Here is a 24,480-nt window from a genome sequence, read left to right on the forward strand (position 1 = left end):
ACAGCTGGCAGAGAGCAGTCGATTAGCAGACCCTCCATCACCATGAAAAAGAACATATGATTTCCTGCCAGTTACAGTTATTCCTGTCTGGAGGAGAAGGAAACTTATCTTGACATTGTGTGCAGGCTCAGTCATGCTACACAGAAATCTTTCAAATCATTTGAACTCATTTTCCAAGCATATCTATTTAACTATATTTGATTGTTATTTGATTGTATATATTAAGCTTCTTGTATAGTTTATTCTGTTCCACTATTACTCTCTTTTGCTGTGAAGCACTGCTCTGCCTCATTCTAAAACACAAACAAATATACACATAGAGGCACATTTATCAAGGGTCGAATGTCGAGTGTTAATAAACCCTCAAATTCGACCCTCGAAATAAAATCCTTCCAATTCGAATTAAAATTCAAAGGATTTTAGTGCAAATACTTTGATCGATCGATCGAATAAAAATCGTTTCGAATCTAACGTTTCAAACGATTTTAATCGATCGATCGAAGGATTTTTATTCAATCAAAAAAAAAGAAAAGTGCTGGGGAAGGTCCCCATAGGCTAACATTGCACCTCGGTAGGTTTAAAGTGGCGAAGTAAAAAAAAAGAAAAGTGCCGGGGAAGGTCCCCATAGGCTAACATGCACCTAGGTAGGTTTAAAGTGGCTAAGTATGAAGTCGAAGTTTTTTTAAAGAGACAGTACTTAGATTACCGAATGGTCGAATAGTCTAACGATTTTTAGTTCGAATCGTTCGAATCGAAGTCAAAGGTCGTAGTAGCCTATTGGATGGTCGAAGTACCCAAAAAAATACTTCGAAATTCAAAGTTTTTTTCATTCGAATCCTTCACTCGAGCTTAGTAAATGTGCCCCCTATAGTATTGTTTAAAAAAGGTGAAAAATGTAACTGATGTGAATATAAGGATTAAAAGGTAATCACAAAAGTAAACACAGAACCAAAATAAATAAATAAAGGAATAAAAGTTGACTATGAAGGAAATACTCTAGTCTGGATACTGCATGTGGTTAATGTCTACTGCAATGTGGTTACATTTGTAAAATAGTGCTTGGATGGGGTCTTTATTTAGAGACAAGGAACATCATATTTTACAACCTAGAGTTTCCTTATTCACAATGCAGATGTTAGTAAAAAGGAGACTGAAACTGAAATTGTGTTTTTGCCGTAATGAAATATCACTCATGGCCACACCCTTTTCACCAAAGAGATTACTGATGTGTTGGGTGAAAGAGAGGCTTCAAAATGACTGCCACACATGGGGCCATTTTTGTAATGTATCTGGCCATGCAGTGTACAATTTACACATGCGCATGGGTAATTTGCACTATTGCATACCCCCTATAACTACTTTTATTCATATCTGCAGAAATTGGCCCAAACTAAATGATCAATGATTTTTGGTCATTGATCTTAATAACTAGTTTAGACAATGTCCCACCATATTTATATTTTTTTATATTACAATCTACTGATCAGAATAAGTTACAAGCAAAAAAATGGTTAGCGTAAATTTTAGTAAATGTTGACCTTTACCGGTTCTACAGTCATTTTTTAAAGGGTATATTTCAAGTATTCCACTAATATCAGCATACTTGGCTTGCATGCCTAATCATAAAATAATATAATCAAAGGAACAGTGCTTCAAAAAATTATGTGTACAACAACCCCTTCCTCTCCTGCTTGACTATCACCTTTGTACCCAGAATGCTTGGGACCTGGGTTTTTCCAGATTTGGATCTCCATACCTTAATTCTACTTTAAAAAACATTTAAACTTCACATAGAATACAAAATATGGTTTTATTACTATGGGAAAAAAAATTTCCGGCGGGGTGTCCAGTCTGACCCTGCTGGCATCAAGGAAAGTGAATAAGAGATCAAAATACAATAATTCTCTAGAAATGTTAAGCTTGCACAGCACAAAAATTAATATATGACAAAAAAAACATTATTACTAGTAATTTTACAAATAAAATATAGATTAAATGCTGCATGAATGAAAGTCAAGACAGTTTTCTTGGGTTTCTTGATAAGCTATAATATAAATTACATTTTGTCTAATTTTCCCAACAAAGAACACAAATTTCATCCTCACACTAGGAGCAAAATTTATATTTGCCAGTATAATCATACTAGTGTCGCTTGATAAACAAATTGCCTAATTTATGTCACCATAATGAAAATATGTTGCTTTAATAAAACTTAAATTGTGTCATTAGAGGAAAAGGGTGCAGATCAATTTGTTTCTTCAAGGCTATACATCCTTTTGTGAACTAGCTAATTGCCACAAAATACTATTTGTAGTCAGGGTGTACTTTTGTGTGTGTTTTGTCAAGTGCAGAAATGATTATTATGTTCTTGTTCTACTGAGCTGGAGTATTTACGAAACCAACACTACACACTATCTTAAGAATGTTGTAACAAATAGTACTCACCCTGGTGGTCTAGTGGTGCGGTGGGGATGCCCGCCGCACCTTCGGCGGGGACGCCCGCCACACCACCGCTCCTCTTCTGCCTCCACGCTGGTTCCTTAGGGCGCTCGCACGTCTCGTTTCATTTATTGACGCGGACGCGCTGGGGTGATGACGCTGGCGTGCAATGGCATGAAAATCAAATACTATAAAAGGCTCTTTTGGGCTTCTGATCCTTGCCCGTTATAGGTTTATTCCTGGTGCTTTTCAGCTTTGAGCTAAATCTGAATTCTGATCTTGATTCCTGTTTTGACCCCTGCCTGGCTTTTTGACGATTCTGAACTCCTGTATTCTGACCCTTTCCTGATATCTGACTCCGCTTCTGCTTAACCCCTCTGATTGATCTCCTGGTTTTGCCCTTGCCTGCCTGACTTTGTTTATACTCTGCCTGCCTCAACTCAAGCTTTACAGTCGTGCCCCTTTGCCTGTCCAGAACCCTTCGCTTGGCACCTCTCTTATTAAGACCTGGCGGCATCCAATTAGTCGAGGGCTCCTCCCGAGGTGAAAGGTGGCTGCTAGAGGCTGAAGAAAGAGCCAAGACCAGGTCCGGACTGAGACTTAAAATAGTCCCTGGCATTTCAGGTACACAGAGGCCCAATCAGCCCCCACCAGCCCACTAAATACTGACTTTCTATGGCACCTTATAGCAGCCCCTCTGGCATTTGCCAGAACCAACAGTTTGCCAGTCCAGGCCTGGCGGAGACCAGGGTGCTTAGCATCGGTTCTGGATTAGGGTGCTGACTGTGACAGACGTCCATGAGAAAGAAACGTTTTCTGTTGGTGTGCCTCAGTGCTTTTGTATAGGATAGCTGTATCTGCCTCTCCACGTCAGAAATACTGAATGTATGTTTTAAAGTTGATAATAAAGCAGTTACTAGAGTTTCTAGCAGTGCAGGATGAATTGACTCTTCTTTGCTATATATAAAATAATTAAGCTTACTTGTAAAGTAGCAATTCCCTCTGTCAAGATTCAATTTAGGCTTTCATACCCCCCAGATCCCACCCCCACCCCTCGTTTGAAGAATCGAAAATGTCATTGTGGTGAGTAAAAAGCTACATCTTGTATTTTTAGCACAGTATTTGGGTGGTTGCTGACTTTCAGGCAAGTTAGTCCAGGGAGAAACATCAGCGATCAGGTATATATATATATATAACGCTGGAGTTACTACACCCTCCTGCTTATGGGGTGAACTAAGGATTAAGGGACCCATGAAGCTTAATTTATGTATTAAACAGACAAAACAGTCACATAGGTTAGGGCCACCGTTGTATCAGTCAGGGAAAACATCTGACCTAACTATCTACAGGTATATGATTTATAATTTTTCTAATGGGTACGAGGTAACACTGCACCATTATATCATGCTTCAGCCCTGTTCAACAATGCAAGGCTTTGGTGTAAGCCAGAAGCTAAAAGGTGTGCCCTACGGCATGTTATGGTAAACCAATGATGTGGCCCATTATTGAATAAAATAGGAATTAAGCATAGATTCAACAGAAATAGCACTAAACTACTAAGCCTCAGACGAGTTTCTATCTGCTAAATCTAAAGGACGTTTCTCCATACTAATACTCCTTGGTCTCTCTCTTTCTTCTGCTTTTGACACAGTAGATTATCAGCTCATCTGGCGCATTGTTCTCTACCTTGGCATATCGGGTACATCACAGATAGACGGAAAAAATGTGCATATCTTTTTAATTATGACATTTATTCTAATCTGATTCTTTGTTTCATAGCCAAAACTGAATACTTTATTGTTTTATGAGGCTCTCTCCAAAATTGTGATTTCTTCATTGTACAAAAGGCATCCCACATAGATGAAATACTGTGAAATGTGATCTTTTAAAATTGTGCAGTGAAAAAGCTGCCAACTGAACATTGAGCTGGATCTCACCCAAAGTGTTGCATGTTTGTTTAACACTGATCCCTTCTGTATGAGCTCTGCACAATGATACAAAAAACAACTTATAGAGTTTGTTAAAGGGACACTATAATTTTCCTCTGCCAAGTTAAATCCTTCATTTAGAATATTTAAATAGTAAATACATATACAAATCCCCTCTTACTCTGTTTATGAAGTTACATTTTTCTTGTTTTAAAGGGGTGGGCCTGGCAAAGTAACAACCCAGTGTCTAAATGCAGCTGCAAGGTTTCTTGTACTTTATCTGCATTCTCCTTCCATATACTGGCACCCAGCTTTCTCTAAGACATTGCATTCAAGAAGTGAATCATAAAAAAGATAAGGACTTTGTTTTGTAACTCTAGGTAGCAGAAATCAAAAATAATAAATAATAAGTGCTGTCCATATAAGTGTTTATTGGGGTTGATTTGGTAGGCCACAATCATTGGTACTTCAGGACAGTCATGCTGATCAAAGAAGCTTGCTAAGAAGGGGAGCTGTTAACTGGAGTGCTGCAGGTTATTTACTTATGAAAATTAACTTAAAATGATACTTTGAAGCAGTTTGTTTTAAGAGCACCTCCTGAAGGCATATGTTCTACAGTAGCTCACAGTCCTTGTTCAAATTATTATGTACATAAAATGAATAGTGAACTACTATATGTTTACACTAGAACAACAGCAGGGACTGATGACATCCACTATCTCAGCCATTTGCTTTGAAGGCATATAAGAAGCTTTTAGTCAATGTGTACCACAATAATATGTTATAAGGCATCCTATTTACTAATATTTTGAGAGTGCCACTAATGAGGCTTTGGGCTGATAAAACTGACAAGTAACAGCGAAAAGCCAACCCATCAGTCAAACCTAGTTTGTAGCAATCCAACCAACTAGTCTGCAGAATGCATAGTCAAGTGCACCTCAATTGCAGACATCTGCCACTCCACATCTGAAATAGCGAATGGACGTTTAAAAGTTGATGACAAAGCAGATATATAAAAGTGTATAGCAAAACAGAATCACTTTTGCAAGATATAATCATTAAGCTCATTTGTAATGTAGAAATTCCCTCTATTAAGATTTCATTCAGATCTTCATATCACCCACACATACACACCTCCTGAAGAATCCAAAATATCATTGTGGTGAGGGAAAAGCTACATCTGGTATTTTTAATACAGTATTTTGGTGATTGCTGGCTTGCAGGCAAGTTAGCCAAAGAAACATCAGTGCTCAGGGATGTAACACTAGAGACAGTAGACCCTCCAGCTCATGTGCTGAACTATAGATTGAGGGCCCCATCAAGCTTCATTTCAATATATGCTCATGTGTTTAACCGATCATAACAGAGAGTCAAATAGTTAGGGCTGCCATTGTTTTAATCAGGTAAAAGCACTAACCTGTAATGAACTACAAAGAGTCTCTATTTATTAGGGATGCACCGAATCCAGGATTCAGGCTTTTTCAGCATGATTCAGATTCGCCCGAATCCTTCTGCCTGGCCGAACCGAAACCTAATTTGCATATGCAAATTAGGGGTGGGAAGGGAAATCATGTGACTTTTTGTCACAAAACAAGGAAGTAAAAAATATTTACCCCTTCCCACCCCTAATTTACATATGCAAATTAGGGATTGGTTGACTATTCGGCCAAATCTTTCACTAAGGATTCGGGGGTTTGGCTAAATCAAAAATAGTGGATTCAGTGAATCCCTACTATTTATAACAGTAAAGCCTTGTGTGGCAGACTGGCCTGATGCCTGCCTTGGGGAGGTGCTCCTTCCCTGCCTGCAACACCATCCACTTGGGTAATTTCAAAATTATTTTCTTGAAATTTGAGCTTCAGTGACCCCAAAAAAATCCTGAGCATCGCCATACAAGGAATCAGTATTATTGTGGAGTTAGGCCTGCCCAGGCAAGTGCATTCTGTCTTAGGACTAGGCCCAGGTATCTGTGGGTTCTGGCAAATGCCAGAGGGGCTGCTGTAAGATGCCATAGAAAGTTACTATTTAGTGGGCTGGCGGGGGCTGATTTGGCCTCTGTTTACTTGAAATGCCAGGGCCTATTTTGAATTCCAGTCCAGACCTGCTTAGGACTATGCATATAGTTCTTCGGGGAGTCTAGAGTCTTTATTCTAGGTCCTAGGAGATGAAGATGTTTTTTGCTTTACATAGTGAGCATATGTCAAAATGGGGAGTATGTATTCTGCTGTTGAGGTACCAAAGGGATATGTTAGATATTGAGAGCAAGCTATATACAAAACATGGTGCGGCTACACCATTATATTAGGTCCCAGCCCTCACCCTACAATGCAAGGCTTCAGGGTAAACAAGAAGCTAATAGGTGTGCCCCACAGCATGTTAAAATTGTAAATCAATGGTGTGGCCCATTATTTTGAATAAAATAGGAATTAAGCATGGATTTTCTGCTTTCTGGATACACTTGGCAGTGCTCTAAATCTAGGTGTTACTAAGTTAGAAGGAATGCAGCTAAGTGGGAAGGGTGTGTTGTCAATACATATTATGTTTCCCATGCTAATAGCGGGACAATGATTTATTTTTTTAATGGCCAGTATCAGATTCCCTTTCTGCACTTTACACTCCATGTTTACCTGAATAAATAAATACACTTCAGACACCTGTTTTTAAAAATTCCACCAAGACCCACCTAGAGAATATAAATCACAGCTGATCACAACAGTTGAAACATTGACATGGATTACAGAATCCATAACCCATGAATTTCAGACCATTAATAGAATATTTGGATGCAATAACAAAATACATATGAGGATAAAAATATTCTAAACACCAGCACATGCAGCTTTTTACAAGGTACAAGAGATTTTCTCAATAAATATAAACTTACACATTATATAGTTGCTATGTTTCTTATACAAACTATAAACAAACGTAATTCCTTCTTATATTCCATATATTTTTTAATTAATTCCATAATTTGCCAATCCTAAAATGAAGGACAATGTGTACAAATAAACAAGCAAACTTAAGCAGCTACATTCAAAGATCAGTTATGTCTGTTACAGGTATGGGACCTGTAATCCAGAATGCTCAAGATAAGGGATAAGGGATCTTTCTGTAATAAAAATAATTTATATATTAAACACCATAAGATTGTTTTGCCTCCAATAAGGATTAATTATATCTTAGTTGGGGTCAAGTACAATGTACTGTTTTATTATTACAGAGAAAAAGCAATCATTTCTATAAATCTTAATTTGATTAAAATGGAGTTTATGGGAGATGGCCTTTCTGTAATTCAGAGTTTTCTGGATAATGAGTTTCTCTAAAATGGATCCCATACCTGTACAATACAAAGGGGGGAAATGTACCTCACTTACTATATAATTTATAAGCATTTATAAGCATTTAAAGGGGATGTTACCCTTGTACAAAAACCTTAATTATATAAAGAATAATGTATCCCCTGTACTTACAACAGCAAGTATTGAAACACAGGTCATGTGACACATCACTAAGCACCAATTTTAACTGATGACATCACTAAGCACTTTTTATTAGGATATGATTTACAGGCACAAACAAGCTATGTAAGATGTTCATCCTCAGTGATATATATATATATATATATATATATATATGCTATTACTTTTCTAAGCTATTGCACACTCAATCATAGGTCCTATGAAATATGAAGGCAAAGGAAGATGTGGAGCTCTAATTCCCCAGTCAAGAGGGTCTTGTGACTGCATGACTGCGAATGTGAATGTTTACAGTTCATTAACTTTTCTTGCCTTTACAAACTTATATTGTAGTGACCTAAGTAACGTGGCCTAGCAGGATAGAGAGGTAGGTGACCCCCTCTGTGAACAAGTATTCCATGGCAAGAGTGTAAATGGTGGGGGAATTTCAGTGGTTGGTAAATCTTAACCATTACATTATTGCTAATGGATATATTTTTTAGGCATTTTTTGAAAGTTGAGCATTGACCCAATAAAGACAACTTGCATGAAGATGTACATCCCCTGTAAAAAATGTATATAACCTTAAATATTTAAATAAGTGATTAATTGTCAAAGCACTGCATTTCTGAAAAATTCATGTGAAAAAGCATATAGTAACACAATAATGCATGAAAGCATGAGTCTAACATATAGTGATGCACTTCAGAGCGCTGACAGGGGTCCTGGGAGTTGGATATGAACAACAGCTGGAAAGCTTTAGGCAGACTTCATAATCCCATTTACACATGCAGTCTGTATGATCTGTCTTCCTTCTATGATTTCTTGCCTTTTAGCCTACTTTCATAACCTTATTTTAACTCTTTGACATCACTATATTTTCCCCTCCTTTATAAGAACAAAAAAAGCATTAAGTTGGCCCAGATGAAGTAACCCAGTGAATGCTACCTGCTAATTGGCTGCTATGGAATATTGCACTGGAGCAAACTCTGCATCTTTTATTACATAACCCCATTAGCCATTTAATTCCCTCTGCATCTTTTATTACATAACACCACTAGCCATTTAATTCCCTGATGCCATCAATATTTCTTTTTTTCTGATTCAAAATGACTTAGTTCCATACAAACAGACTGAAACATTTAAATGCACTTAATAATGGTGATGGGTCTGCTGTACAGTGCAGCATATATATATTTTTATTTATATAGCAATACTTATGCATGTAGAGCTGTACAACAGAACAAACTGGGGTCAGTACAATAATAAATACAAATAAATACAAATTTATACTATAATTGTATTAAAGGGGCTGTTCACCTTTTAAATTAACTTTTAGTATGATGTAGCGAGTGATATTCTGAGACAATTTGCATTTGGTTTTCATTTTTTATTATCTGTAGTTATTTTGCTTTTTTATCAGCAGCTCTCTAGTTTGCAATTTCAGGGAACTGGTTACTAGAGTCCAAATTACCCTAGCAACCTTACATTAATTTGAATAATATGAACATGAAACGGTCTGAATAGAAAGATGAGCAATAAAAAGTAGCAATAACAATAAATGTGTAGCCTTACAGAGCATTTGTTTTTTAAGATGGGGTCAGTGACGCCATTTGAGAGCTGGAAAGAGTCATAAGAAGAATTTGCTTAGAATTAGCCATTCTATAACACACTAAAAGTTAACTTACAGGTGAACCACCTGTAAAGATTGTGCTAAGTGTTAAAGAGAGAAGAGGAAGGAAGAGAATAACAATAACACTGAAGTCTCACAATCAATCTGTCTAATCCAAAGACAGTGGATTCAGCTGCAGGCTCAAAAATGCCAACACAGGATAATATTTTTTAAAAACATGATTCATTAAGTCCAATAAAAACTAAACTAAAACCTGTTTAGCAATAACATTTACTGAAAAAGGAGAAAAACAATTACATGTAACACCTAAAATTCTCTTTTGCTTAATTTCTAGGAAGTATACCTAATGTCATGGTTGTCAATGGCAGTTTGGGATTTTTTTCACTTTTTTATAATGATCCAGTAAAATGTAAGAGAAGAAAATGAAAGTCACTAATGAATGCCCCTGTGTCAGAACTGGGCAATTACACCGAATTTCCTCCAGGTGGCCCCCACTGCAGCACTCCTGCTGATTACTTTAGCTTTGCAGTTTCCTCCAGGGACTGCTACTGCAGGTCCAAGGATATCTCATCCCTTGCCATAGTGGCCTCCAGGGGGCTCTAGTGCCATACTGGGGCTGAAAACCACCTGCGGAAATACACAGCCACCAATCAGATCATAAGTTGATCATAATTGCTGCCAATGCAGGACATTGGACAGAAGATTGAATTAATGTGCTGATGCAGTCATTATATAGAAAATCTCAGCACCTCCTCACCTTTCCTATGGTACTCCTGCCTGGTGGTGCAGAGCTCCCTAGACGGTCAGCACATGTCAAACATATACGGAAAACATTGGAAGAAAGTCACACAAACACCATATTTCTTGCAGGTGGGGAGCTTCCCCCTTTTATTTTTCACCACTCGTGCATCAACATTTCGGGGGGATTTTCGCCCTCCCTTCATCGGGATATGATGCAGTCATTGCCCTCAGGGGAAAATCAAACATGCCCATTGGATATTTGCATTATTTTAAGCCAGATATCAGTCACACAGACCCATCAGCTAGACCCATGTATGGGTCTGGACAGGGAGGCAATCTAGGCCCTGGCATTCCAAGTACAGAGAGGCCCCATCAGCTCCCCACCAGCCCACTAAATAGTGACTTATGGCAGCCCCTCTGGCATTTGCCAGAACCCTTAGATTGCCAGTCGGGACCTGGGCACATGGTATATACACCAGTGACAAAATGCAAATTCACTTACTTTTTTCCATTCTTGCAATTAGCCTGTCAGAGCACACAATGGTCTGCAGCAAGGGGGAGGATTGCAGTGGCAGCTATGCTGTCTTGTGGAGCTCACAACTGGGGCAGGGGCCCTAGATAGTGTGGGGGCCCTAAAGTGGCTGCCCCCAATGGGCCCTGGACACCCCAGTTCACTGGAGCACACAGAGCACATTTTGGCACAAAGATGCATACTTTTGCCTGTCTGATCCCATGACCTGTGTGCCATTAGTCCATCAGATAACACACACCTCTGCACAGATGGAATTTGGTATAGGACATGGAAATGTTTCTAAAAATAAACGTAACAAGCCCAATTATGAATAGGTCATAATTTATCTTTGATCCTGTTTAAAAACGCTTTGCTAGGCAACACATTTGTGTTTCATTAATAGTAGTGGTTGTTTATTCTTAGCCCATCACTTACTGCTGTTTCCAGACATACAAAGAAAATAAAACAGAGTAGCATGACCTGTGGCACTCACCCTCAGGATAGAGCACTGTGGGAGGTCAGCTGTCCATCATCATAAATGCCCCTTTAAAAAAGTTCTTTGAGGTTCAACAAAGAGATCAGCTTTTCTATTACATCTGCAATAATCATTTTTTCCCCTCACAGGTTTATGTTTCATTTTCATAACCCGATGAAAATCACATTTGTAAATCTTAACAAGGCATTATTATTCTCCTTTTTTTTAGCAGTGTGTTTACAGTGTGTTACTTAGATTATACATTATTCAAGTCAACCCCTCCATCACATACTGTGGTAAATGTTATCAGAAGCAAATTAAACTTCTTGCATATGGGTGGAGTGTGGGAGAAAAGCCACACAGACATGGGGGGGAGAGACATAATAAACTTCTTGCAGATAGTGGCCTGGCTGGAATTGATCCTCCAGCCCCTTGGTTTCAATACAGCTTGCCCAGTTACCTTTCTAAACGTTCGTATTGTGATTTTGTGAGGTATGTACATTAGTATGGACTTATATATAGTTAATGTGACTTCACATTACAGCATACTGAAACGATATGTATGATATATGATATTTTGTAGCCTGCGCTCCTTCATGATACACTAACAGGGGCGATCCTGGTCATTTTGCCGCCTGAGGCGACCTTCCTTTTACCGCCCCCACCCCTCCTCAAGGCACTCACCATCTTCAGCGCAGGAGGGGGTCGAGGGCGGTCCATGGCTCGCTCGAGGGGTCGGTCCACGTCGCTAGTGCAGAGAGTGCAATTGCGATCTCTGCACTAGAAGAGCCAAATTTCCGGGTTAAAAAGCAGAAATTCGGCTCTTAGTTACCAGGACCGGCATTTTTGCCACCCCTGGCAACCAGTGGGGCGCTGCCGCCTGAGGCGAGTACCTCAACTCGCCTCATTGGTGGAGCGCCCCTGTACACTAAAGTGTTTAAAAGGGGTTGTTCACCTTTGAGATAACTTTTAGTATGATGTAGAGAGTGATATTCTGAGACAATTTGCAATTGGTTTTCATTTTTTATTTGTAGTTTTTGAGTTATTTACCAATCTGGTAACGCGGGTCCAAATTACCCAAGCAACCATGCATTGATTTGAATAAGAGACTGGAATATGAATAGGAGAGGGCCTGAATAGAAGGATTGTTAATAAAAAGTAACAATAACAATTAGGGATGCACAGAATCCAGGATTCGGTTCGGGATTTGACCAGGATTTTGCCTTTTTCAGCAGGATTCGGCCGAATCCTTCTGCCCGGCCGAACCGAATCCGAACCCTAATTTACATATTCAAATTAGGGGCAGGGAGGGAAATCGTGTGACTTTTTGTCACAAAACAAGGAAGTAAAAAGTTTCCCCCTACCCACCCCTAATTTACATATGCAAATTAGGGTTCGGATCCGGTTCGATATTCAGCCGAATCCTTAGCCGAGGGGGTTCGGCCGAATCCAAAATAGTGGATTCGGTGCATCCCTAATAACAATACATGTGTAGCTTTACAGAGCATTTATTTTTTAGAAAGGAGTCAAGCAGGGCCAGGCCAAGGGGTAGGCTGAGTAGGCACGGGCCTAGGGCACAAAGCTGGGGGGGCACCAGGCACGTACCTCCTCTGTCGCCTACCCCCGCCGACTCTCCTACTTTTTTTCTACTTTTTGTGCTCCTGCGCAGACACACTGGAGTCAAGTACACCAATTAAAAGCTGCAAAGAGCCGGAAGAACTTTCAAATATTGATAGCACCAATCTTAGATTTCTTTGCTTAAAATGCCTTTATTGAGACATGGTGGGCTCAGACTAGGGTTGCCACCTTTTCTAGAAAAAAATACCGGCCTTCCTATATATTTATCTTTTTTCCCTATTAATAACATTGGGATCAACCATCATTTTTACAGGCCAGGTCGGTAAAATACCGGCCAGTTGGCAAACCCTAGCTCAGACCACGATACACTTGGCCAGAAGAAAAAAAACAAATAACTATAAAAAAATAAATAATGAAAACCATTTGAAAAGTTTCTTGAAATTAGCCGTTCTATAACAAAATAAAAGTTACCTTAAAGTTGAACCACCCCTTTAAAGACTCCGCGTATGAGCAATTGCTACAGCCTAGTGCACTCATGCATTGTTTTCCAACTAGAACTCAGGGCATGCCGGGTATTGTAGTGCCTAAAGAAGTGAAAATGCAGCTTGTAGTGTAAGTGGCAGCGCAACGCCAGAGTGAGGGCATAGGCTGCTATATTTGGAAGGGCCTATTGTAGCTAGTGACAAGGCATGCTGATGGAATTCCAGCGAAGCCAGTCATAGCCCGTGGCGAATGCCTGGTGGCCAGTGGAATTCCTTTGCACCCCTCCTATAATCCAGCGCCTCTATCACCCCCTCCCATTCCTTCAAAGCTCCCAGGCAGTGTGAAATCTGATCCTCCGCAGCCGGCTCGGAGGGGAGGACTCTCGCTCTCTCCCTGTTATTCTGCCTTTTTTTTCCCTGCTTCCTGTTTCTGGTATTGTGCTGGGAGCGGATGTGCGCAGCGCCCACAGGTGTGTCTCTTCTCGGCGCTCAGTGCTAGGGAGTCGGCTGGGAAGGCTGTGCGCGTCTGATATGGACACAGTGAGGGCCGGGGGGTCGGGGCGCGGAGCTGTACTAGGTTTCTCTCAGCGTCTCCATTGATTCCGGGAAATCGGCGGAGAGCAGAGCCAAGCAGGAGACTTGGGTGAGTTGCTCACAAATGCCGCTCTTATTTTTAGGCTATCTTGTCATAGCACCTGTTGGCTGGAGTGTCGGCCAGCGCTTTGCACCATATTCCCCACTCAGTCACCTTCCTTCCTGCTCATCTGTGCTGCTGAGTTGTACTGCTGCCTGCTTGTCTGGGGTCCTTTGGCTTAGCAACTGGTCTTCCCAAAGTGACCTCTTTAATGGGAACTATTGGCCACCTTTGAGCTTGGGAAGGAGGTGGAGGCAAGAATCGCTCTTCCCTGCAGGGACGTGTGTGAGAGAAGTGCTGCCCGGTCCCTGACTAGTCGCTCCTTTCCCACGGTGACATCCTCGCACCACCTGCCTTGGGAGTTACCTGGTTCATAAAGTCTATTTCAGGAATGTGCTGACACTTCTGCTTTGTTTCAAATAATAGAATTGTTTTACTCTTTAGCTTATGAGCATTTGGGTTTAGGCTTGTTCATATGGGATATTACACGGCTGCTATTGTTTGTACAGAAGACGATTGTTTGGAAGAAACGGCAGCCTGTTGGCTATAACAGCTCTTTCGTTGCATACAGATGCATGCGATCAGACGGCTCGTGTAGGGATCATAGGGGAGTCTGTCTGTAGGCTACATCATGAGATCTTCATTATTACAATCACTGAATTCAAAGCTCATCTGCATATATATACTGCATGTATTTCATTCATATTCATTCTGAGGATGTTTGAAACACTTGCATGTGATGGGTTTATATTGGTAGCTCTTAGAATACATCTCCAGGGTCCCAATGTAGTCCTGCTAGTTGTAGCTTGTTCCTGTTTGGCAGAAGCTACAGCTCAAATTGCTGTCATGGCACTGAGCATTCTAAAGGCTGACCGTAGCTAACCAGTAATCTTTTAGTCTGATGTCCTGGAAAGGGTGGGTACTGATCACTTGATCCACTGCTATTCACATGCCTGCAGATGTTCTGTGCTGGCTAATGGCTAGCAGGATTGTGTTAGGTCTTCTAACATGATGTTGTGGGTGATATGTAGAAGTTATGGTTGATGTTTTTGTTTTTTTTGTTTCTGCAAAATGGTAACCTTTTTTTGTTTTAAACCGGTGGTAACTTGTTGCTTTCAGGCAAATACAGTGAATGGAATTAACAGTAAATATTTGTTTTATTTTTGTTCTAGTTGGAGGGTGGTGACATTTGCTGTCCTATCTTCTTTTCATGGCCCATAAAAGTCCCAAGCAAACTTAAGTGCATAGGGTGTTCCCTATCCTAGGGAATTTATAGATTAGTTTTGTGGCCCTTTACTTGCCTTCTTGATGTGTATATAGTCTGTGCTTCTTGCTAAACAAATGCGTATGTAGTCTCTGACCTAGCACTGGACATCCAAATAGCAAGTTAATGGGGGTGCACAGTGATCTGTATTCTAACCATTTTAGGGCTATCTGATAAATAACTGAAAATGAAGTTAGGCACTTAAATAAAATCCTTTTGGTTAGTGTGTTTCTGCACAGCAGCAGGAAACATGCAATTGCGTCTCGTGCATGGTTCAGCTTTAAGCTCTTGAGAATTAACATATGATATTCAATGTAGAAAACTGTGTAATCTGCAGTATAAATATTCATTTTTTTAGAACACGGTTTACAATGTGTTGTTTGAAGACTTAGAATTAATCAAGCAAAGTGAGCTGGCACAGGGTGACCCGAATAGGCCTTATGGCAGCATTAACAAGATAAAGTAAACACTGAATCGATAGTGCTTTCTTTTAGTTTCATTTTGGGGCTTTGGGTAAGAACAGTAGTTGATCATTAAATAAATGTGGACTTGAAAGTTCTATTTTCAGAAGTTCAGTATCCAAACTGTGAACGAAGGTTTGAACAAAGAACACCATAAATCAGTTCTACAGTTCAGTTACATTTTGTACTAGAGCAGAATTTTAAACCATATTACATAGTGGGGATTTTGTTCTGCTGCCCCTTCTATACACATAATGCATAAGAGCCATATCTGTAATTATGTTTCTTGGTTCTATTAGCAGAAGTATCTTCATCTGCTTATTTCATTCTTACATTCTTATATGCAGTTTATAAATGCGTTCTGAAATAAGGGTTTATAGAATGCTGTAATGTTCTGCTTACAAAGTCCAAACAGCACCTTAGATGCACCCATTTTAATTTCAAGTCACTTCTTTATCAAGGCTGTAAATTAGAGTTTTTTCACCCTATGCATAGCTTACTCAATTATTGCTCTTAAAAGTTCAACAAACTGTAGTGACCTTAAAAGGAGAGCTACATCCAAAATATATATATAGTAATGCACAATAGAAGAAAATATAATTCTTAGACCTTTTTTTGAGTTTCCTGTAAATGGAATTGATATTGAAGGCAGATCCTGTTCTTTTCTGCACTCTGTACTGGTTCTGATTTTTGAAACAATGTCCAAATAACGAAGTGATTAATATCAAGCAATATATTGTGAGGCTGGGGTCTTGGCTGGAGTAAAGCTGACCTCTGCTTTATTGTTTTAAGTGCAAAAGCAACTTGCTTCAGTTGCAATTATATTTACGAATAACTAATAATGGAACTTTTTAAAGGGGTGTTCACCCTCCTACTTTTTTTTTAGTTCAGTTTTTTTCAGAATGTACACCAGAAATAATGTTTTCAGTTTCAGTTTTTCTAAACTTGTTTTTCTAAAAACTGTAATATTACTAACTTTTTTTTCAATCTGGCAGCTCAGTAATCCAGGTGCAGCTTCTGAACTTTTACAATTTGCTACATCAGTTGATACATTTCTTAATAGCAACTGTTGTATAAATTATAATCACTTTAATAAAACCCGGCTTAACATGGCCAGAGATAAGAAATGTATCAATTTGGAAGCATCAACTCCCTTCCCTGAGCTTCTTCAGAAAGACATAACAAGGAAAAATTTAGCTTCAAAGAGATATATTATGTACAAAACAAGAATGTACCAGTGTATTATACTCTTTTAGATCAAGAAGGAAAAAAAGTTGTATTCCTGGTTACTTTATTGAAAATTTCTGCAAAAACCCTACTAGTCCCATCCGTCTGTTCCACTTCCTGCTGCCTCCTTTCCCAGGCTGTGCAGGGCAGCCAGCGGCACTCGGCACACTGCACTGTATGATAGGAACCAATCAGCAGCTAGGCTGACCTGATAAGGAACAGAAGCCTGTCTTTGCTTGTTTGACTGCAGGTCTGTGATTGGCTGTCCCCCTCCTATTGTGCTTCTGGACCATTAGGATAAGCCCACCCCCCATTTGAAACACGACCAGAGAACATCTAGGGGGAGCTTCAATAAAGGGGCCATAATGTTAATTAAGTAAATTACAGGTAATGTCTTGAGAACGGTCCTGTCTTGACAATAAATTATATGTATGTATGTATGTATGTATATACCTGGCCATAGCAGCAAAGGTGTTAAGTGTGACGTTACATACTGTCACTTGGCTACAATGAGTTGGCAACATTTTTCTGGAACTAACTGGAAAGTTATCTATAGTTGCATAGTTAACTGATTAGCATTAATCTTTGGGAATGTGCTTATTCCATATAATTCATAACTTTTTTTAGTCCCATTTTGTTAACCAATGATGGACCTCATTTCTAATTTGTCCCTTGGGAGTGAGTGATTGTTTTGATCCAGTCAAACTGTTGGTTTCCTGTCAGAATTATCTGCACATTCATTCACTCTCAGTGGGCATCTTTTCACTGTGAAATGAGTGCATTCACATCACTTCTGCATGAGGCAGGCCCCAGGCTTCTTTTATGCTGTTAAATTATGCAACAAAAGAAACATTCCGTTGGTGTAAGCCTGTTCATTTAACTTGTGCTTTTTAATATATATTGCTTGCTTTAAGATTTTTTTATTTGCATTTTTACATACTTTAACAATAGGATGCAGTGTATTAGCTCTACATACAATTACATTTTATAATAGGGGGAACTGTTTTTTTTTTCTATTTAAAATATTAGCTTTGCTTTAAAGACATTACAAGTCAAGTGGATTTTATTGTCATTTCAGCCATATACAGTAAAAAAAGTACATAGTAGAACCCCCGGTGCTATACAACAACTCTAGTACATGGTCATGCTGGGCAAAGTGGACATTTCAGTACCTGACTGCAGTTATATAAATGGAATAATAGCAGTAAACTGCATTACATGTTTAATAAATCTGTTTCACCAATCCGTTTTTTTTAACACGTGTTTGTATCTTTAACAGTGTATTTTGAGTTCATCAGCCTGACTTCATTATTTTACCCTTGCAGCAACCAACACAGTCATTTTGTCATTCATTGGCTGATTCTAGCATGTCAACTTTGCAGTTTGAAAGGGGTTAGGATGCTGATGAATAATAATACAATATTTAAAAAAACTACGAGAAAAAAATTATATCCTATTTGTAAAGAAAAAAGACATTAATACACCCAAAAAAAGAAATATTGCCTAGTAATTCTAATCAATTTTTCACTATACATGAATTACAAATTGTTACTGTTTTTAAAGTACTTATAACTTTTAAAAGCAGTGTATGACTGACACTTTCTATTCTTTGGTTCTGACATTTGAAAAAGTGTAGCAGAAGCCAACTGATTGTCGGATATGTGATGCTTGCAAGGCTGACTTCCTCTATATTCAGTCAAGACACAGAGACGGTAGACAGAATCAGCAGTACAGAAAGGGACAGTAAAACACACCTCTACAAAGAACTGTAAAACTAACAAAAGATGGAAAAGATGGTAATGTTGCTTAGATTTAGATTTTCTTTCATTAGACAACATTTTAGTTTTGGTTTTATGCTTCCTTCATGCCTCCACTAACATGGAATTTTTGTATATAAGTGATAATAATGGAATTATTGAAACGCAAAGTCCTTGCTTTCATAATGTCATTCAATAATATGTAAGTGAATGATTAATTTGTAAGTAAATTATTAATTTGTTACAGTAAAAATGTTGCAACTGTTTTCTAACTGTAAAAAGTCAGTGAGTAAAGAGTGGGCAGCTGCACAGTTTATGCTCAATAACTATCTGCTGCAATCACTGTACTTACCTGTGTTTGATGCATGATTAATGCAGTCAAGGTGCCTAGTGTCTATGTACTAATGAAGTATTTAGTCTTTATGGTCATACTGACCATTACAGCTCTGCAAGATGCTGCATGAGAAGCTATTTTCAGGTGGCACTTTGTCTTTTGTAAAAGAGATGCAGTGGTAAATAACCAGAATTGGTGCATATCACGTATTGCATCCTTGTTTCATAATTTTTTGTGATTTACAACTATAAGTAAAACTTTAAATGTTATTCACAGGGGTTTTGAGTGGTATTATCATATGATATTTTATACTTAACTGTATACGGTATAAACTCCTCTGATGCATTGTTAATAACAGTCATTTTAAAGAGTAAACAGCTTCTGGTGGTATACATTGCCTTTATTCTAGCTTGTTCTTGCATCGGTTGCTGTCCTCCCCTTGCTGAGCCCTTTGCACACCATCAGGCCTCTTTTTTTGGGTTGTTAGATTATCCAAAAGAATATGTTCAAAAGGAGTTTATTCAATGTATAACCTACATTCATAATATAGTAGATCAGGTTGAAAAAATACTTGTACCGCTTACAACCTTTTTGTCTAAGTGATCCTACCTAATGGAATAAGACTGTGGTATGTATCTTAGCTAGAAAGAACCCGGACCGTGCATATTTTTACAAAAAGGATCAGTGGCCCAGGGGTTGTTCTATCTAATCACCAATCTGCCAAATATCCCTGTTATATCAGGGATTCCTTGTGACTTCACTACATTTCCTAGGTTGGTGCATGTGTGGTATAGAAAATTTTCTTCACATACTGCTCATGGGCAAGTCGTGTGAGGCATTTGGGTTCCTTGGAAGAACAAGGTAAGATGTATACTGCTCATGACAACAAGAGTAGTTTCACTTGGTCTGGAATAGCCACATCTGCAGCAAGCAATTTCACTCTCTCAACTCCTTACACCTTGACTTTGTTCAGTGTAGCACACGTGATCCTGTTGGAACTATTCAGTGTTTGTAAGTGAAACGAGGAATTCAGTGGTTTTTGACCACATAAATGGATTGATTTTAAAGAGTTCATAATTTAATAAAAAGCCATTCTCAGTTCTTACAAAACCCTATGAAGGGTTTAAGGCATTTGTGGGCTTTCTGTGAAAAAAAAACATATTTACCCCTTTGCAGCCACTTACCATAAATGTGTGAAACAGGCATAAATAAAGTATTTGGCAAAAAGCCACAATCATTTTCTCACTGAAATGAATAGTTTGTATTTTTAAGCATCAAATGTACCAATAAATCCAGCTTTTTCTATATATATCTTGGCACTCTGATCTGATTTTTATTTTTGTCATGAAGTTGTCCCCCCCTCATTAAACACTTAACGATGAAAGCACACATGCATGGATATAGCCAAGCTGTCTTAGTAATTACTGGCACTTACATGACTGACTGAACAACCAGCTAGAAGAGCATAGAATTAGAATATAAATCTTTCATTTAAATCTCACTCATGAAACATTGCAGAGTATTTGCACTTTAGTTGCATTGGCTAAATTGCAGAATGCTGACAAATACTTAAGTACATGGTCACGTCTTCTAAAATAAAGTGACACAGTGCTCACTCACTCAGTGATTGCAATACAAATGTACTGCCTGAAAAAAAACAAAAAAACCACTGGTTTCTATGTGTGTTGCACAGGTACCACGTTCCCACATTCAGTACACGTGTGTTGGGCAGTCAGTCCTAATAAAAATCTTTGTACCATGGATCTAGGTCACTTAATTGAGCATTAATATCGGTAGGTGTGTTTTGAATCTGACAAGAGTTGTAACGTAGTTTTGGTTCTACCCTCTATTGCTAGATTTTGCTTTATACATGGCATAAATTATCTTTTTCCAGAATTTTGTTGTACAAAAAATCATTCTTTGTATGTTCAACTTGTCTGCAGTTCATTCAGCATACTGAAGTGCACCTAAACCATAACTAAAAATACCTGTTGTATAGTTAGCAGAATTGTATGTTTCAGATTTTCGTCTTCAATTCTGAATCGTTTTGTAAGTACAGTGTATCTAAAAAAAATCTGTATATATTTTTTTATTGTCATTCATTTAGTATTCCTAATTGAAAGTCAGATTGGAGGTAAACACAGGTAGTTAAGCATATGTCTTTAGGAGCAGAAGGAGTGCTTCACAGCATTAAAACAGCAGTTGTCAGTCTTTATATGGACCAAATAATCACAGAAGCTGCAGTTTACTCAAAGGAACTACACCATTCTTATGAATTTGCAATGTGTAAAGTGGCTCTGCAGTGATTATTGTAAATTATGTAAACTAAAAAAACAGGTTTCTTGTAATTTCATGTGATCTGCATTTTTAAAGGGCATATTCCCTGGTGCCATTTGCTGTACACATAGTACTTTCAGTCTCTGTCTTGGTGTGCTCATGTGCATTACATCTATGAATATGGTACATGAAACCTTTTGCATTAAATTACAAATGCTATTCACTAAGAGGATAACACAGCTGATTTAAAGTGAAATAAATACAATGAAGGAAAGACTACAGTTGATTTAAAGGTGGTACTTGCCATTAGCATTGACGTGTGTTTGATGTGCTTGTTTCAGAAACAAATAGTGATTTAAAGGGGACACGTCACCCAAAAAAAATATTCTAAATCCTATTTTATCATGCAATTCAAGCAAAATGAACTTTAATTACACCATATAAATTATTTGAATCTTGTTTCCTTCAGTCTGGGAATTCATCATAATTATAGCAAGCAGGCAGGAGCCATTTTTTGACACTGTTATTAAGGCAAGCCTTGCATCATCTCAGAATCTTGTTTGCGCACCAGAATGGGGTACCCGATATCCCAATAAAACGGTGAAGAGAACGGGGGGATGTGTGGAGAGCAGCGACATCTAGTAAGTACTGAATGGAAAGTGAAAGTAATTGTGTGCCCTGCCTCTATGCCTAAGGCATAGAGGAGGGCATACATTTGATTGACAGCTGAGATTTTTAAATGAGCTTATAACAGCTATGAATTCTTTAAAAAAAAAAAAAAAAAAAAAATAGAAATTGGATTTCTTGTTTAATTTGAAAAGTACTTTTATTATTCAGATTGTAGTGTCTGGGTGACGGGTCCACTTTAAGTGGGAAATATTTTTTAAGCGCTACATCCCCTGCCTTCGAAATTTTTATAGCAATTATATGGCTGTTTTTTTTTATCAGAAGGCACCAGGTATCTAACACAACTGTAACCCCCTAGGACATGCTGGTAGGAGCAAGAAGTTAAGGAAGCTTTCAAGCTGAATAAAGGGGCCTACAGTGCAATGCTTGCCTGATCTGGGGAGGTACTGACTTGCAAGAAAGACAGTGAAAGAGACACCTCAAGCATGGGAGGAGATTAAATAGGGCATGGAAATAGACAGGAACCTCAAAAGTGCAAACAGTTCTTCGCATAGGAAATGAATCACAGGACCTTATTCAAGAATGGGTGGTAGGGCTTGGTCAGTTATGTTGAGCAACTATTAGTCAGAGTAATTTTGTGCACTCTTGCCCTACTGTCAGTGAAGTCTGTCACTGTAATTATGCAAAATTATTTGATGCTGGATAGTCTTGAGTTAATATTCTGCTTTTTCAAATCAAGAGTAGTCAGTAACAGTGATTCAAGCATCTTTTTAGAATCTTTCCAGTCGATGTTAATGAATAAAAAGGGTTGCAGCAATGCTGATGTGGTCAGATGCCACAGTAAAGTCTAATTTCTTTACAAGCCAAATGATCTGCCTTTGGTGTGGTAACTTCAGGAGACAAGTGTCCTGCTGAGTTCACCAATCTTGCACTAGCAAAAGTACTTATATTCGTTGACCGGCATTGTGATTAGCTCTGCTACCAGTACTGTATAGAGTAGTTTTTCTGGCATATATTCATACACAGTGGATTTTGGTGGGGAAGTGCTAAAGAATGCATTTTCACACTGAAACCCCATCTGTGTGTTTGCTGACTGCCTCATGTCAGTGAACAGAAATTCCAAGGGCAGAAGGCAGTGGATAGACTTGGCCCATGTGCCTAAAGCCTTAGGCGTTCCAACATTTTGAACAATACTGTAATTAAAACACAGATGCTATATTGAGAATGTGTATGTTTTGAACAATATTAGCATGACAAATTGCTTTTGATGCAGCTAAACAGCAGTTCTTTGGAGTTGGATTTGTTATAGATCAGAGACAAGAAAACGTTGATACTAAAGATTACTGTATTGCAACTGCCACGAAATGTGTTGTAGTTTGGATTTTTGTATAGGTTAACCCATTTTACCAGTGTATCGAGGCAGTGTGGTACATTGCAGAAAAGGGGACTTTTAAACACAGCAGTTTTTTAAAAGAAGTCTAAAAATAACACACCCAGAAGAATCTGAAGATCACAAAGGATAAGGATTACAAAGAAAACCGATTTCCAAGTAGTTTTAATACAACCTTAAAATAAAGTTATGAGACAGGTACTGTGAAGATGGTGTTGTACTTGCATGTCGTTTTACCACTTATAATCTTGCAACATGCTCTTTAGTAACATAATTTAGGGCACTTCCAATTAGAATCTGTCTAGCAGCCGATGCACCCTAATAGGGCTAGCTTGAGGCAACCACTCCTGTAGATAATCAGTCTCACAGAGATCAAGCATTAGTTATGTCATACAGGATGTTAAACACCTTTATTCACACAGCAAAGGGTTTATGATAGTATAAGGGTGCAAGTTAATATTATTGCACTAATGGCAAAGGCATAGTGTTTTTTTTATTTTTTTAATTTTTATAACTTTATATTGGCTCATTTATAAGTATTTTTAATGGACAATCACTTCATCTATATTGCTCCTGCTATTATTGCAACTGTTATTTTTATGTTTTGGAATGTGGAGCACAGTTACTTGTTTGTGGCAGAACTAGGGTTTGGGACTTTCCTGATCCGTATAGGAGAAATGGTAAACTATATTTACTTGAAGTATTTAAGACATTCTGGGGATTTCCTGGTAGGGATGCTTCAGCTCCAAGTGCCATTCATAAATATCCAGGCTGTGGTTTGGGCTTGTCAAAATCTGACTATACTGACCTGTAGTGACTTGCTTTCATTTTTTCTTGGAACCCTATGAAAAGGTTTGACATGGGATGGATTTCTAGAAATCAATCTATACTGTAAATTGCATTCATACATAGGCAATAGAGGTCCTAAATATGTATTCTATTGAAATGGTTCACTGTATAACAATGGGTAAAAAACGAAATAATGCCACTTATGGTGATCCATAATGTAAGCTACATCAAAGCAAATACCCAAAGGGGAAGCTGAAAGCATGAATACATCTAATCCGCTTCCTGAAGAAGATGGGCAAGCTCCTTCGGGTTCTTGCTCAAAGGGGTATATCTTTTGTGTGTTAGACCCACATTTGAGATGCTGGTTTGAGTGCACTCAAGCTCAAAAGCTAACATTCCTTTTTTTTCTGCCTGGTTGTATCCACCAGTGTTCTCATTTAAATACAATAAACATAAAAAGCTACATGCATTTAAA

General features: G+C 38.5%; 1 protein-coding gene across 9 annotated transcripts in view; it reads left to right on the forward strand.

Moving 5' to 3' along the window:
- Positions 1–13,455: 13,455 nt before the first annotated feature.
- Positions 13,456–24,480, forward strand: part of plxnb2.L (plexin B2 L homeolog) — a 115,984-nt gene continuing 104,959 nt past the window's right edge. For 4 of the 9 annotated variants that reach the window (XM_018252602.2, XM_018252597.2, XM_018252603.2 and 1 more), the window contains exon 1: positions 13,456–13,888. The gene's annotated coding sequence lies outside the window, so the exon portion shown is untranslated. Of the gene's footprint in view, positions 13,889–18,462; positions 18,628–24,480 lie in introns of all 9 variants that reach the window. The other 5 variants (XM_041586424.1, XM_018252599.2, XM_018252598.2 and 2 more) reach the window with 5 other exon arrangements.

This window comes from Xenopus laevis, chromosome 3L (assembly GCF_017654675.1).
Source record: "Xenopus laevis strain J_2021 chromosome 3L, Xenopus_laevis_v10.1, whole genome shotgun sequence".
Taxonomy (NCBI): Eukaryota; Metazoa; Chordata; class Amphibia; order Anura; family Pipidae; genus Xenopus; species Xenopus laevis.